Below are 13,421 nucleotides of genomic sequence, written 5' to 3'. Positions count from 1 at the left end.
GGCATAACTTCCGTTTCCACACACACAGCACCTACTGACTTCCAATATGGATACACAAATAATCGAATGGAACGTCAGAGGTCTTCTTAGAAACGCTGATGATGTGCAGGAACTCATCCAAAAACACAATCCAAAAGTGCTGTGGTTACAGGAAACACACCTAAAATACAAACACACAAACTTTCTACGACAGTATATAACTTTTCGCAAAGATGACGATGATGCTGTCGCATCATCGGGCGGTGTCGCTATTGTTATCCATAAGAGCATTGCGTGTCATCTTTTAGAGCTACAAACACCTCTTGAAGCAGTGGCGGTTCGAGCTGTTCTCCTAAACAAACTCATCGCCATTAGCTCTCTTTACATACCCCCACATTACGAATTAACGAAGCTTCAATTCCAATCCTTTATAGATCAATTGCCAGAACCCTATGTTCTTCTTGGCGATTTCAATGCGCACAGCTCCCTGTGGGGCGACTCTCGTATAGATGCGCGAGGTCGTCTTCTTGAACAGTTCCTTCTTTCTTCTGGTGTGTGCCTTCTGAATAAGAAGGAACCCACATATTATTGTCTTGCAAACAGAACTTTTTCCTCAATTGATCTCAGCGTAGTCTCTCCGTTTATACTGCCTGAACTCGAATGGGAAGTTATGAACAATCCTTACGGGAGCGACCACTTCCCTATACTGCGGAGAATATATAAAGAAAACTAATATCTACCACAGTCTCCTAGGTGGAAGATCTATACAGTCGACGAGGGAGAAGTTCCGAACTCTCACTAGTATCTCATGGAAGGACATGTCTGCTTTAGGAATTGATGCTGCTGTGCAGTATTTTACAGCCTTCATTATAGATGCTGCACCTAAATGCATATCAGAAGTAAATGGCTTGGCATGTAAATGGCGTGTCCCGTGGTGGAACGGCGATTGCAGGATCACCCGTAAGAAACAAAACAAAGCGTGGGGGTTGCTACGCGCCTCCCCCACTGTGGAGAATCTTATCAATTTTTAAAAAGTAAAATCCCAAGGCAGGCGAACCCGCCGACAGGCCAGTAGAGAGAGTTGGCAGAAGTTTTTATCAGGTATCAACTCGTGTACAGATAAGGCCAAAGTCTGGAACCGGGTTAGTAGGATAAGAGGGCGACAAACATATACCCTCCCTTTGGTAAACACACAAGGTGACACCTTGCAAGACCAGGCAGATTCACTTGGTGAGCATGTTGATAGCGTGTCAAGTTCAACCAATTATTCACAATCTTTTCTCAAATATAAACAAATGGAAGAACGTAAGCCATTCACAAGAAAAAGTCGAGAGAATGAGCCTTACAACCGTCCCTTTAGTATTGCCGAGCTGAGAGCTGCCTTGATCACATGCAAGAGCTCTGCACCGAGACCTGATAGAATTATGTACGACATAATTAAGAACGTACACACTGATACACAACTGACTTTACTTGCACTTTTCAACGCTATCTGAGCTGCTGGATATCTTCCACTTGCATGGAGAGAAGCGATTGTGATTCCCATTCTGAAGCAAGGTAAAGATCCTTCGTTGGCGTAAAGTTACCGCCTGATAGCACTCACAAGTTGCATTTGTAAGCTGTTTGAGAAAATGATTAATCGGCGACTCATACATTTCCTGGAATTAAACCAAATGCTTGATCCCTTTCACTGTGGCTTCAGAGAAGGGTGCTCCACAACCCTTGTGGACATTGAGGGAAACATTCGCGACGCCTTTCTACATAAACAATATTTCCTATCCGTGTTCCTAGCATGGAGAAGGCCTACGACACAACATGGCGCTACGGAATCTTGAGAGACTTGTCTGGAATGGGCATCCGTGGCAATATGCTCGCCCTAATAGAAAGCTATTTGTCCAACCGTACATTCCGCGTGATAGTCGGGAGTGTACTTTCACGTCTATTTATACAGGAAACTGGTGTACCCCAAGGAGGTGTGCTCAGCTGCACCCTCTTTATACTTAACATGAACACACTCCGCGCTTCATTACCACCAGCTATATTTTATTCCGTCTACGTAGATGACATACAAATAGTTTTAAATCCTGTAACTTGCAGTGTGCGAAAGACAAGTACAGCAGGGATTGAACAAGATATCTAAATGGGCAGACAAAATGGGTTTAAAATCAACACCCACAAAAGTTCTTGCGTTCTTTTTACAGGAAAGAGCAGCCTGGTTCCAGGCCCGAGCGTGGAACTATGTGGAGAGCAAATACCTGTCAACAAAACACAAATTTCTAGGTGTAATACTCGACTGTAAGCTTACTTTCATCTCGCATATAAAATATCTCAAAACTACATTTCTAAAAACAATGAACTTGCTCAAAATGCTATCTCACGCAACATGGGGTAGCGACAAGAAATGTCTAATGAATATTTACAAGAGCCTCGTTCAATCACGGCTAGACTATGGTGCCATAGTATACAACTGTGCCGCCCCGAGCGCACTAAAGATGCTGGATCCCGTCCACCACCTCGGTATCCGTCTGGCGACAGCCGCATTCAGAACTAGCCCGATCGAAAGCTTATATGTAGAATCGAATGAGTGGTCACTCCATATGCAGAGATCTTACACCAGCTTCACATATTTTCTTAAAATGTACTTTAATCTTGATCATCCGTGTTCTAAAACCATTAGTGATTTGACCTACACTGCCCTTTACGACAATCGACCCTCAGTGAGAAGGCCTTTTTCACTGCGCGTGAGGGAGCTTAGCGTGGAAATGGATGTCCCACTCTTCGAACACCGCTTGATGCCTCCAGCGAAGTATCTACCTCCATGGGATTGACAGGTGATTGAATGTGATATATTTTTTGTAAGGCTTACAAAACATGCACCAGAACTCGAACTTCGGATGCATTTCCATGAACTCCAAGCGAAGTATTTTTTTCCTAAATTTTACGCCGATGCATCAAAATCGCATGTTGGCGTGACTTACGCGGCTGTTGGCTCCTCTTTTTCTGAAACAGGTGTATTGAACCCCCATACCAGTATACTTACCGCAGAAGCCTACGCAGTACTGTCTGCGGTTAAACACATAGAGAAATTAGGGCTGGAAAAAGCAATCATATTTACGGACTCGTTAAGTGTCGTAAAAGCGCTCATGTCGTTAAGAAAACACAAAAATCCTGTTCTTACTCAGCTTTACTCGTATTTGTGCAATATTTATTCAGCTCGTAGACATGCAATAATGTGCTGTGTTCCTGGCCATAGATGCATCGAAGGTAATGTGCTGGCCGACCAAATGGCCACGTCAGTCGCTCCTCAAGCTGGTAATAGCACCACAATATTCCTGCCACAGACCTCAAGCCTTTTTTGCGAACCAAACAGCGAAGACACTGGCAACGCTCGTGGGACAGCGAAACAAATAATAAGCTCCACTTGATTAAGCCAAAGTTAGGTTTCTGGCCCTCCGTTACTAAATCACGAAGAGTTGACGTCCTATCCTGCCGACTCAGAATAGGACACACATATGTTACTCACAATTTTCTATTGACCTCGAACCTGCGGTAGATGTGGTGAGCGGCTCACCGTCCCGCACGTCCTCGTGGAGTGTCGGGAAGCCGAAAGAGAAAGAAGGGAACACTTTCCTCTAGCATACCGCTATTATCTGCCTCTCCATCCTCCTATGTTTATTGGTAAAGAACCCCTTTTTAACGCGATAGCGTTAAGGAGCTCGTGTCGCAGAAAAGCCGGTGTCGTCGGCGTCGGTGTCGGCGTCGGCGTCCGCGGCGTTGACCGTGAGCGATAAATCACGGCAGGCACTTCATAAATAAAAAGCAACTTCCAAGATCCGCGGGTGGGAATCGAACCAGGGTCTCCGGAGTGTGAGGCGGAGACGCTACCACTCAGCCACGAGTTCGATGCTTCCAATCGGTACAAACGCGCCTCTAGTGAATGCGGTGTTGCCTTCGAAACTAGCCGTGGAAAGTTATACTGCGGTGTATATCGGTAATTATGAACATGTAACTTACAGAAGTCGCAATTACACGAGTAGCGAAGTGCGTTTCCGCTGCATTTCTTCTGCGCTTTCCGCACACGCAGAGCCATCTTGCGGCAAACACAGAAGACCCCCTCTTCTCCATGTACGGCGCTGCCCGGACAGATGGCGCGCCACGCGCGCATTGTTACCACCAAAGCTCTCCTAGGTCTTTTAAAAGAGGTGGTCTTGCATGTTAATAGCCCAAAGGTTTTGTAGCGCATCCTCTCTACAGAGGATGCCGCTGTGATAGTTGTTTTATATAGCACATGCCTCCAGGCCCTTGTGTCCCAAGGGCTCGAAGGAGGCCATGGTGCTCTAGTGAATTTTAGAAACGTGTGTCTTTTTTTATATTGTATCGTTATTTTGCAATGCACGTAAATGCTCATAGTACTCATCATTTGTCACAGCCATAATTTTATTACACGTACATTTTACGCACTTTACAGTGACTATATTTTAGGCTCCTTTACAGCCATGTCATATCAACTTCATAGAACCCATCACTCCACTAAGAAATCACTCACACTTGCATGGCACTCTTTGGCCATACCTAGCCCTTGCGCCAATAAAAACCACACACACACATTCACGCCCGGAAAAAACACTTTATGCAGCACGCATTGAGGAAAAGAAAACTGTATCGGGAGTTTTTCATGTCGCTCGACAATTTTCTCATTGAAACATTTCACCTAACTACAATATTTTTGAAGCTGATTATTTATTAGGGCTGATGATGTAATCAAGCGGAATGAAAAAAACATAATCTATCTCCAAGCGAGAGCAAACGACATTACCTTTCTTCTGTCTAGCTACGTGGCATTTGCATATCTTTAAGATCTGGCTGAAATTAGCGGGGCACCCTGTATATACACACTCTAAGGCATCCCGATCTCGCTTCGAAAAGTAATGAGCTCCCCTTTGAGTTATCATAAATGGCTTATTTCCTGATTTCGTTTTTTTCTCTTAAGTAGTTACTCATGGCAGGTTTCTTTTCCATTGCCGCCACCCATGAGATTAATTCAGCCTCTTTGACTTTCTGCTTGACCTTCTTTGTTGCTGTGTTGCCCACCCTACAGGCCGCATACTTGCTGGTAAGTTTCCTAGTTCTTTTCCTCTACTGCGAATCAATGTTTTTCCTGTACAGATATCTGAACACTCCCCCAGACAATTTACTTTCTTCCATATTCCCCAGCCGTTCTTCATACTCAATTTCACTGCGAGCTTCCCTCACTTCAAAACCAGCTCTCCGGAAGCAGGCAGCGACGTCTAACGGTAGTGACTGGACCCGAGATTAGATCGGTCGGCCGCTGCGTGCCCCAACGTCACTACACAAGGTTCAATTTACGAACTCCTGTAACTGCGTTGATCCACCCCCGATCCTCGCATCTCGTGGCGCTGCTGTCGCACTTTGCTTAAAGCCCCTTAAGCTTTGCTCGGGCATCACGGCGCAGACGGGGTGGCGAGGCATTACCCGCGGCTGCTCGCGTGTTTTGGCTGTCTGTACACATGCATGTTTTCCTGCAGTCTCGGTGCTTTTTGCGACACTCTCGCGCGTTTTCAATGCCCTGTGTATTTTGATGAGCTTACGGCCCGTATCATTCAATTTTATTTACTTCCACGAATGGCATATTTATGCTCCGTTCCTGCAGAGACAACTTGCTGTGAATGTGCCAGTCTGCTCGAAAGCTAGCAAAGCTCACGTAGGTTTTAACATTGCACTTGTGAATGTGGTGCTCTGATGAAAGAAATAGTGCCACCATCATTTTTTTTTCATCCCGAAATGAAGTGCTGCACGCACCTATAAAGCGAGATATAAGAAGGAAGAAGATGCATGCGCTTGCTGCAGTAAAGCTAGGGAAACGACGGAGCATGTTTTATTAGAATGTGAAGAAGTCTACCCAGCGCTCGATTTAGGCACGACTGGCCTCCTTGAAGCCCTTGGGTTCAGAGGGAGTAGTGGTAAAGCAAACATGTCCGCAATAGACATTAGTAAGAGGCGATTGGAGGATTGGTGGAATAAAAGTAGGGAAACGACAAAAGACGGAGACGTACAAAAGCACAGTTCGCAATAGGGGATCAGAAAATTTGGGCGTGGTAGTTCAAATGTTTTTTTTCATTGTTTAACCTAGGTAGGATATTAAGCAGTATAGTAGCAAGAGCTTGGTGGCACAACCCACCGCCCCGTTCCAAAGGGGACGCTCATAACATCTATCTATCTAGCCAGACACCGCAGGCGTCGTTACCGCGCTCTACACAAGAGTGACGTGCACTGTACAAGCTCAGCGAAGCGCAGTAGTCTCGACTGTCGATCAAAATGAAATGTTCTGCTCTAGTATTACCAAGCATGAGCAAGTTGCGGGCTAGCATCAGCAATGCAAAAAAAAAAGAGCAGTGCCGGAAATCCAATGTACCGCCCGCTATCTGAGCTTGCTTTGTCCCTACTTGCACTGCCTCTTTCGAACGCAGCTGCCGAAAGCGTGTTGTTCAGCCAGATTTCATTGACAAAGAGTGATCCGAGAAGCTGCATGTCGAATGAGACACTGCGTTAAGTTTGCTCTGGCGGAGAGTGGGATTCTGTATGGTCCAAGTTGCAGTGGGAGTTGACTCAAGTGGGGCTGGATTCTATATTTAATCCATTTGTGTAAATCCCCAGCGTGAGAAGTATCAACTGGGACTCTACGCAATTTTTTTGTTTTTTCTTTTAGTCAAGCAGCTTTGTGTTATGCCGAAGTTCCGATTGGTATTTTGGTACTTTTGATTGGTACTTTTTGACTGGTACTTTTTGACTGGTACTCTTTGAACTTTGCATATTATTACAGTGATAAGCTCTGCAACCATATGAAAAAAATGTTCATCCACAGTAAAGGTGGCAAGGCCATTGCTCACCAAAAGTCGGTGAGTGATTGCCTTGCCAACGTCAGGATGATAACTCGTCGGTTTTCATACCGTACTCCTGCGACAATTTTTCCCCTCGAAACTACGTGCGGACGAGTAATTGCAATTATGGCTTACTTTTATATGCACATTACGACCACTGTAATCCCTCTGTATTCGTCTTACTATCCAATACATTGTACTTTGCTCATGCGTATTTTCGAGCTGTGATGAAAATAAAACTACGTTCGATATACTTAATATGTGTTTGTGGTACCGTTACGTGCTTATTTTATTATTTTTGCCCACTTCATAGTGGTGATTCGGGTGATTAAGCAAAGAGTTATCGTCAGTTTGAAAACGTATGCATAGCGTTCTACCGACTTCCTGTCCTGGTGTATAGTGCTTTAATTTGTTAGACAAAGGGGTTTACGCTGTACTTTACTCCATGACAGTCGTGCGCGACCCATAAAATTGATTTTGTGTGTTCCCTAGTGTAATTACGTTTCTTTATTTTTTTAACTCACACTGAAAGTGAAGTACACAGTCTCCCTCAAAAATTTGGCAACACACGCATTCCTGCCTGCATTCACAGGATCCTGCGTACACGTTTTCAGATTGCACGAATCTTTCAGCGAATCCGTGTTTAAATATTGCGCAGCTAGTCCAACTCCTTTCGATACTAATACCATCTGGATTATTGCCATCGCCGTTATCCAGGTCGCAAATGAAAGCATAAACTTTAATTCACCTATTCTGCTGTGGGCCAGCAGGTCGTTGTGCCTGTTCCCACTCAAATGCGAATTGCAGTCACAACTACCGCTTCTTCGCACTAGAAAAATTAGAGAAGGTTTCAAGTTTTCCCCGGTCCAGTGTGCCTCCAAGCAGCAGCATTTGCTAACTCAGCGTCGAGCTGCTTTCGCGTAAATTGGAAGAGAAAGAGAGAGTTCGAAAAATAACATGTTTATTTTATGAATCAAGCCTATAGGAAAGGCATCCATATATTAATGCCTTGAGTTGGGGCCGCCTCTTGGGCACTCGATCGTGGCCAGCCAAAGCTGATCCTCGAGGTTGGACCTGGCACTATTTTGCCCGACTCTTATAGAAAAATTTCTCGGGTAAAACAAGGCGTGAACTAAAGTTAGCTCAGAACGGGGCTTAGTAAATATCAATAACGCCATGAGTAATTCTGAAAACAAATTATTCGGTTCATTGTAACAATAAGTAGTGTCTAAATTAAAGTCTGAGTGGCAGATCTCACTAGAAATCTTTAGACAGATCTTGAGGCCAGTGTTGTGCTGGTTGCATGCGGCGGAAGTAATTTTAGAGCCGGGAAAATAGGCGGTGAGATCTGAATACCATCTCTGCCATCTATAAGACACCTGCAGAACATCATCAAACGTTTTGCCTATATTTTTGGCTATTTTTCGCTTTCGGAAGCTTATGGTCTGGCTATTCTTTTACTACATTTTGAAATCATTTGGCTATATTTTGTTGGGACCATCTGGCAGCCCTCTCAGCGACGCAGGGTTGATTTGAAAACGTCGTTTCAAGGCAAACGTCAACTTTTTCGTCCTCGTGCTGAGTAATTTGTTTTCTCTCGAAGCTCTCGTGGTTTCTTTTTACCATTCTGTGTTAAAGCACTAATCAAATGTATGCTATGAAGTTGTGATCAATTTGAATCTCTAATCTTTGTTGTAAATTATGGTTACCAGCAGTTCAAATTTCGTGTCTTGATCGGGCACTGTGGCTTCTTCAGGCCACACTATCACTTTCAGGAAAGTACCTGATTGACGTAGAAATGGAAGCCCTCCTGCCAGAGAGTGATGCGAATCTTTCAGATTTTAAGGACCCCGAGTTTATTGAAATAATCTAGACAACGGCAGCGACACAGAGGCTGAGAGTGATGACAGCAACGATGGCCAAGACGCCGCAGATTACACGACGCCTAGAACATGGGGTCCACTAAAGTGAAGGAGCAGTTGGTTCGTATGTTTTAGTCATTTCTGTCAGCGCAACACAATTAGGAAGCGCTAATTGTTTTCCATTTTCGGTGACCGTGGATGTAGTGAACTCTCTTGTGGTCGCCATTTCAACGAGCAGACGGGGGATGACGAGGAAGTGAAGTTTGGGGAAATCGTTCATTGATAGATCAATGAGAGTAAGAACTCCAACTGAAAGCAGCCAAAGCATGAGCTTCTCCGGCGTTCCAACAAGGCTGAGGACAGGCCTTAGTTTGTCTGGCCGAGTTCCTCGTGCTCGGGCCTGCAACCTGAGCATTTTTTTTTAATTTGACTTTTTGTTTTACACGTCCACCCGATGAAGAAAAGGTTCGCTGCTCGCACCAAATATGCATCACACACGCTGGGAGAGTAGTGCAAGCTGTGCGATAACACTTATTTTCTTTATCTTTTTTTCATCAGCTTTGCTGACATCTTTATTGAAGAAGTAACGGGGGAAGTCAACGAGCCGGCACACCTTTCACCTATTTTCTGAAATACTTTCAGCAGGATTTCAGAGAGGAGCGTGCATATTCAATTCACTCTCTACATCGGTAAAGGCACAGTATCAGAAGAGAATATGTGGGATTTTGGGCTTCGTGGAAGTATAGTCAAGAAGCTCCTAGAAACACTTGGAAGAAGTGAGCAGACTTCTCTGTTCACAGACAGACATTTTACACGTATATGAAGGTAGCAGAATGTCTAATTGGCCAGAATGCCTTCTTGACAGGAGCAATCATGGCTAACGGAACAAGTGGAGTTGCGGTGACATTTCATCAAGACCGATCGCTACAGCGCGGCGAGCGCTACAGCGCTACAGCGCGGCACTGTAAAGTGCGCAGTGTCGATAAACTATCCATCGTCAAACGGAAAGACAAGTCGGTCTTGCTGCTGTTGACTGCCTTTAGCATTGAGCTGGAAAGTTCTTGTGACAGGCGATCGAAGGACGAAAAGAAGGTGAAGGTGAATCAGCCAGACGTGGTTGCTAGGTACAAGTTCATAGGCTGGGTCGATTTAATCGATGGCTTTGTGCCCTAATACTTCATTTCTTTGCGCACAAAAAAGTGGACTGTCCGCATCTCCGCACACTTTTTGGACACGTCCTGTTGTAATGGGTGGATTGAATATACGAGGGAGTGTGAGTAGGCAATGATCTCGATAGCCCAAAGACTTGACCTGCTTGAATTGAAACTGAACATTTCAACATCTTTAATTCAAGCGGCAACCTCTGTGTCCAAGAGACAACAACAAGAAGAAAGTGAAGTAGAAATTGAAATCGAAGAAAGACCAACTGGCTGACAGAACACCAAGGTCATTCCATTACCTGCCAACGAAGTGAGATATGAAATGACAGGGCACTTCCTTGAACGCCTAAGGCTTGAATCGCATAGGAGTTGCATAAATCTAGAATGTAGAGGTACATCTACATTGAAATGCCTCAAACGTGGTGTTTTCCTTTGCCTACAGAACAGAAACTGCTCTGTGGACTTCCACACCTGCTAAGTCACACAGCGCCCATTCGGCCACAGCCAAATTTAGCAAGTATTTTCCTTGTTTGACGTAGTGGACGCGCCCGTTTCCCTTTATTTATTTTCCTTGTTCATGCGACAAACATTTTCTCCCGTTTTCTTGTATGCTTAAGAGCAAAATAAAGAAGTTTGGAAGAAATTGACTAAGATTTTTTATCTTGAAACTGAAAAGGTTAAAGGGACACTAAAGGTTACTATGAACTCAAGTTAAAGTGATAAAGCAATGCTCTAGAACATCCAAGGCGTCAATATAATCGCGAACAGAGCTTTAGTAACCGAGAAATTGAGGTAATTGCATGACACGATTTGAGACCCCCGACCGACATTGCGGTATTAGCCCGATGACGAAGGCACTATACTCATCATAATTTATGTCTCTAGTACTGAACTACTCGTATTAAAAAGATCATTTCATTAGTTTATAGGACGGAAGAAAATACTACTTCTCTACTTCTGTTCGTTTCTAAGAAAAAATAACAATTTGACCTTACCCTTTAGTATAGTATGCGTGGTCGAAAGGTTTCGTTTTTGCTCGACTCTGCGCGCTCGACTCTGCGCCGGGCGCGCTTTGGAGTTTCAGTTGGTTCGTTATCGCGTCGTGCTTCACTGGTTCTGCTGGCTCGCGAAACTTGCATTGGGAGCAAGCAGCGAGAATGCCACGTCCATGTGGCGTCGTGGGATGCGCAAACGGTCCGCGGAACTTGGCCAAGGGCAGCTGCAGCGGCGAATCCAACGTTACTTATCACTGTGTGCCAACGAGTGAACCTCTCCGTTCGAAGTGGTTAAGTGCCGTACCTCTGCCACAGCGCGCTGGCAAAGAGCCGAAAAATCGGATAGTGTGCTCGCTGCACTTTCGTCCAGAGGATCACGAGTTCAACGCCGACTTACTGAAGTCGCGTGGAGTGCCTTTCAAAGCCATGCTTTCCCGTAGCGCTGTTCCGTCGGTCTTGCCTGCATTCTCCGAAGCGTGAGAACAACTGCAGGTCGAAGACCTGCAGTGTGGAATTTGCTTTTCACGAATAGCTACAAATGTGCGAATATGTATAGTCATGACATACAGTTGCCGTCGTAGTAGTACGCAACGACGCCGGCAGCGCGAGCCCTCAGCAGCAGGTCACGTTCATCAGTGCTTAAATCGCTGTAGTCTAGCCCAGCACCGCGAGCCAATGTGTCGTTGTCAGGGTCGTCCATTGCAACGAGCTTCAAAGTTGGCGTGATAAAATAAAGAACCAGCTTATCGTAGCGCGCTTTCCCTTCCTATAGCCACCATAGTTCCGCTTTTGCGCTGCTGTCGACTCCGTCTTGGCTCTGTTTCTGGCCGTGCGTTTGCGTTTTGGGCAGAAAAGCCGTTACGCCGTCTGCGGGCGCCGTTTTACTCACCGACGGCGCAACCTCACTATGAGACCATGACGTCACCATTCCTCGATCGGAGGGCGGGTGATTTGAACTGCGCTAGAGGTACGCGGACACTTCAGAACGCATTTTGTCTTAAAATAAGTCTCTTCTTCGCATGAAACAAGCGTTTCGAGGTATCTGGGATGGCATTTCAACAGTCCACGTTGACTTAATATTAACCTTTAGTGTCCCTTTCAGGCATACATAGACGCCAGATACTATACTTCCGGCATGTGTAGGATCGATTATTAAGTACTCCCGCTGTGCATTAGAGGACAAATTACGATTTCCTAAAGAACACAAAAAACGTACTGACGCAACTTACGTGATACATCGGTTAGTTTCTTTTACTGAGTATTGTTTCGTGTGTAGAAAATGAACGTTTAAGATCCACCGAAGTTAACGGCACATAATTGTAGTTCGAAACGTTCAATGATTCAATGCCATATATAAATGCAGAATGTTAGCTAGTCAAGACCTCTGGGTTTTTTCGGTAGCGAAAGCGCCAAATTTTCTACGAGGCAGATTGAAGTTTCGATGCAACTCAGCAACCGGTTCATTGGAGATAGTGGCGAGCCCTTCCAGAACGTCCAAAACAAGCCCCGCATCCTGTGTATGGGTTCATCCCGAGCATTCACGTTTCTTCATTACGTCTGCTAAAAGCGTGAAGTGGGTGAACAAGTAAGCTAGGTCACTCTGGAATGTATCCTGTCTTAGGGCAGTTAGAGTAATTCTCACAGCGATGCTCTCGTCTGATGAACTGTTAACAGAATTTACACCGAATAAATGCTTGTGGTGATGATCGATTGTCTTAAGCCTAGTTCTCCAGTGGGTTATCACATTAAAACAAAACGAGACTAGGACAGAGCACGGAAAAGTGTATTTTTAGGCTCTCGAAATCGAACACTTATAGGGACAATAAAATGTCACTAAAATGTTTCTAGAGCCATAGATTGTGCTTATACTTTAAATAGGCACGATAAATACGATAAATAAAATACGCATTCTGCCTGAAGTTCTAGCCTGCAGTCATCGAACTCACAGTACTATTATCAGTAAAAGTGGACATCCACAATCCATGATTTATAAGGCGAGACATGGTGATGAGTACCTTATGACTTAGCAAGTTTCCGTTTAGGCAAAATGTTGAGCTTAAAAGGACACTAAAGTGAAAAATGATTTCTTCTGCATCAGTAAATTACCTTTCTACAACACTAAAAACACCAGTGTTGCAACGATAAGACGCTTGGTAAGCCAGAAAAAGCGCAAGAACGAAATACGGGTGGCGACGCCTACTTAAAAGGACACTAAAGCGAAACAATGAATCAGTTTAGACTAATGCAGGATTGTTTGAGAACCCTGCAGGCAGTCATTTCAAAAAGATAGTTTGATTATTAGATGAGAAAATGAAGTTCCAAGTATCAGTATTTGAATTTCGCGCTGAAACCGCAGCCCCCTTACGTCAGCGTGACGTCAGGGATTCCAAAGTATGTTTTCGCATTTGGGCCGCGTTGGCTGAAAAAAGGTTCCCGAAACTTGCCATCGTTAATATTTGGTTCCTTTAGAACACAATGTAGTCAATCTGTACCACTATATATATTTAGTAGGCCCTAGAAGATGCC

The 13,421-nt window shown here is 44.7% G+C and overlaps 1 protein-coding gene across 1 annotated transcript in view; it reads right to left on the bottom strand.

Annotated features, from left to right (window-relative positions):
* The window catches only part of LOC135900491 (derlin-1-like), a 59,928-nt gene that overhangs the window by 32,729 nt on the left and 13,778 nt on the right, over positions 1–13,421 (bottom strand). The gene's annotated exons all lie outside the window — the stretch shown is intronic.

This window comes from Dermacentor albipictus, chromosome 5 (genome assembly GCF_038994185.2).
Source record: "Dermacentor albipictus isolate Rhodes 1998 colony chromosome 5, USDA_Dalb.pri_finalv2, whole genome shotgun sequence".
NCBI classification, from domain to species: domain Eukaryota; kingdom Metazoa; phylum Arthropoda; class Arachnida; order Ixodida; family Ixodidae; genus Dermacentor; species Dermacentor albipictus.
Note: the sequence above shows the minus strand (reverse complement) of the source record. Positions and strands in the feature narration are given on the sequence as shown.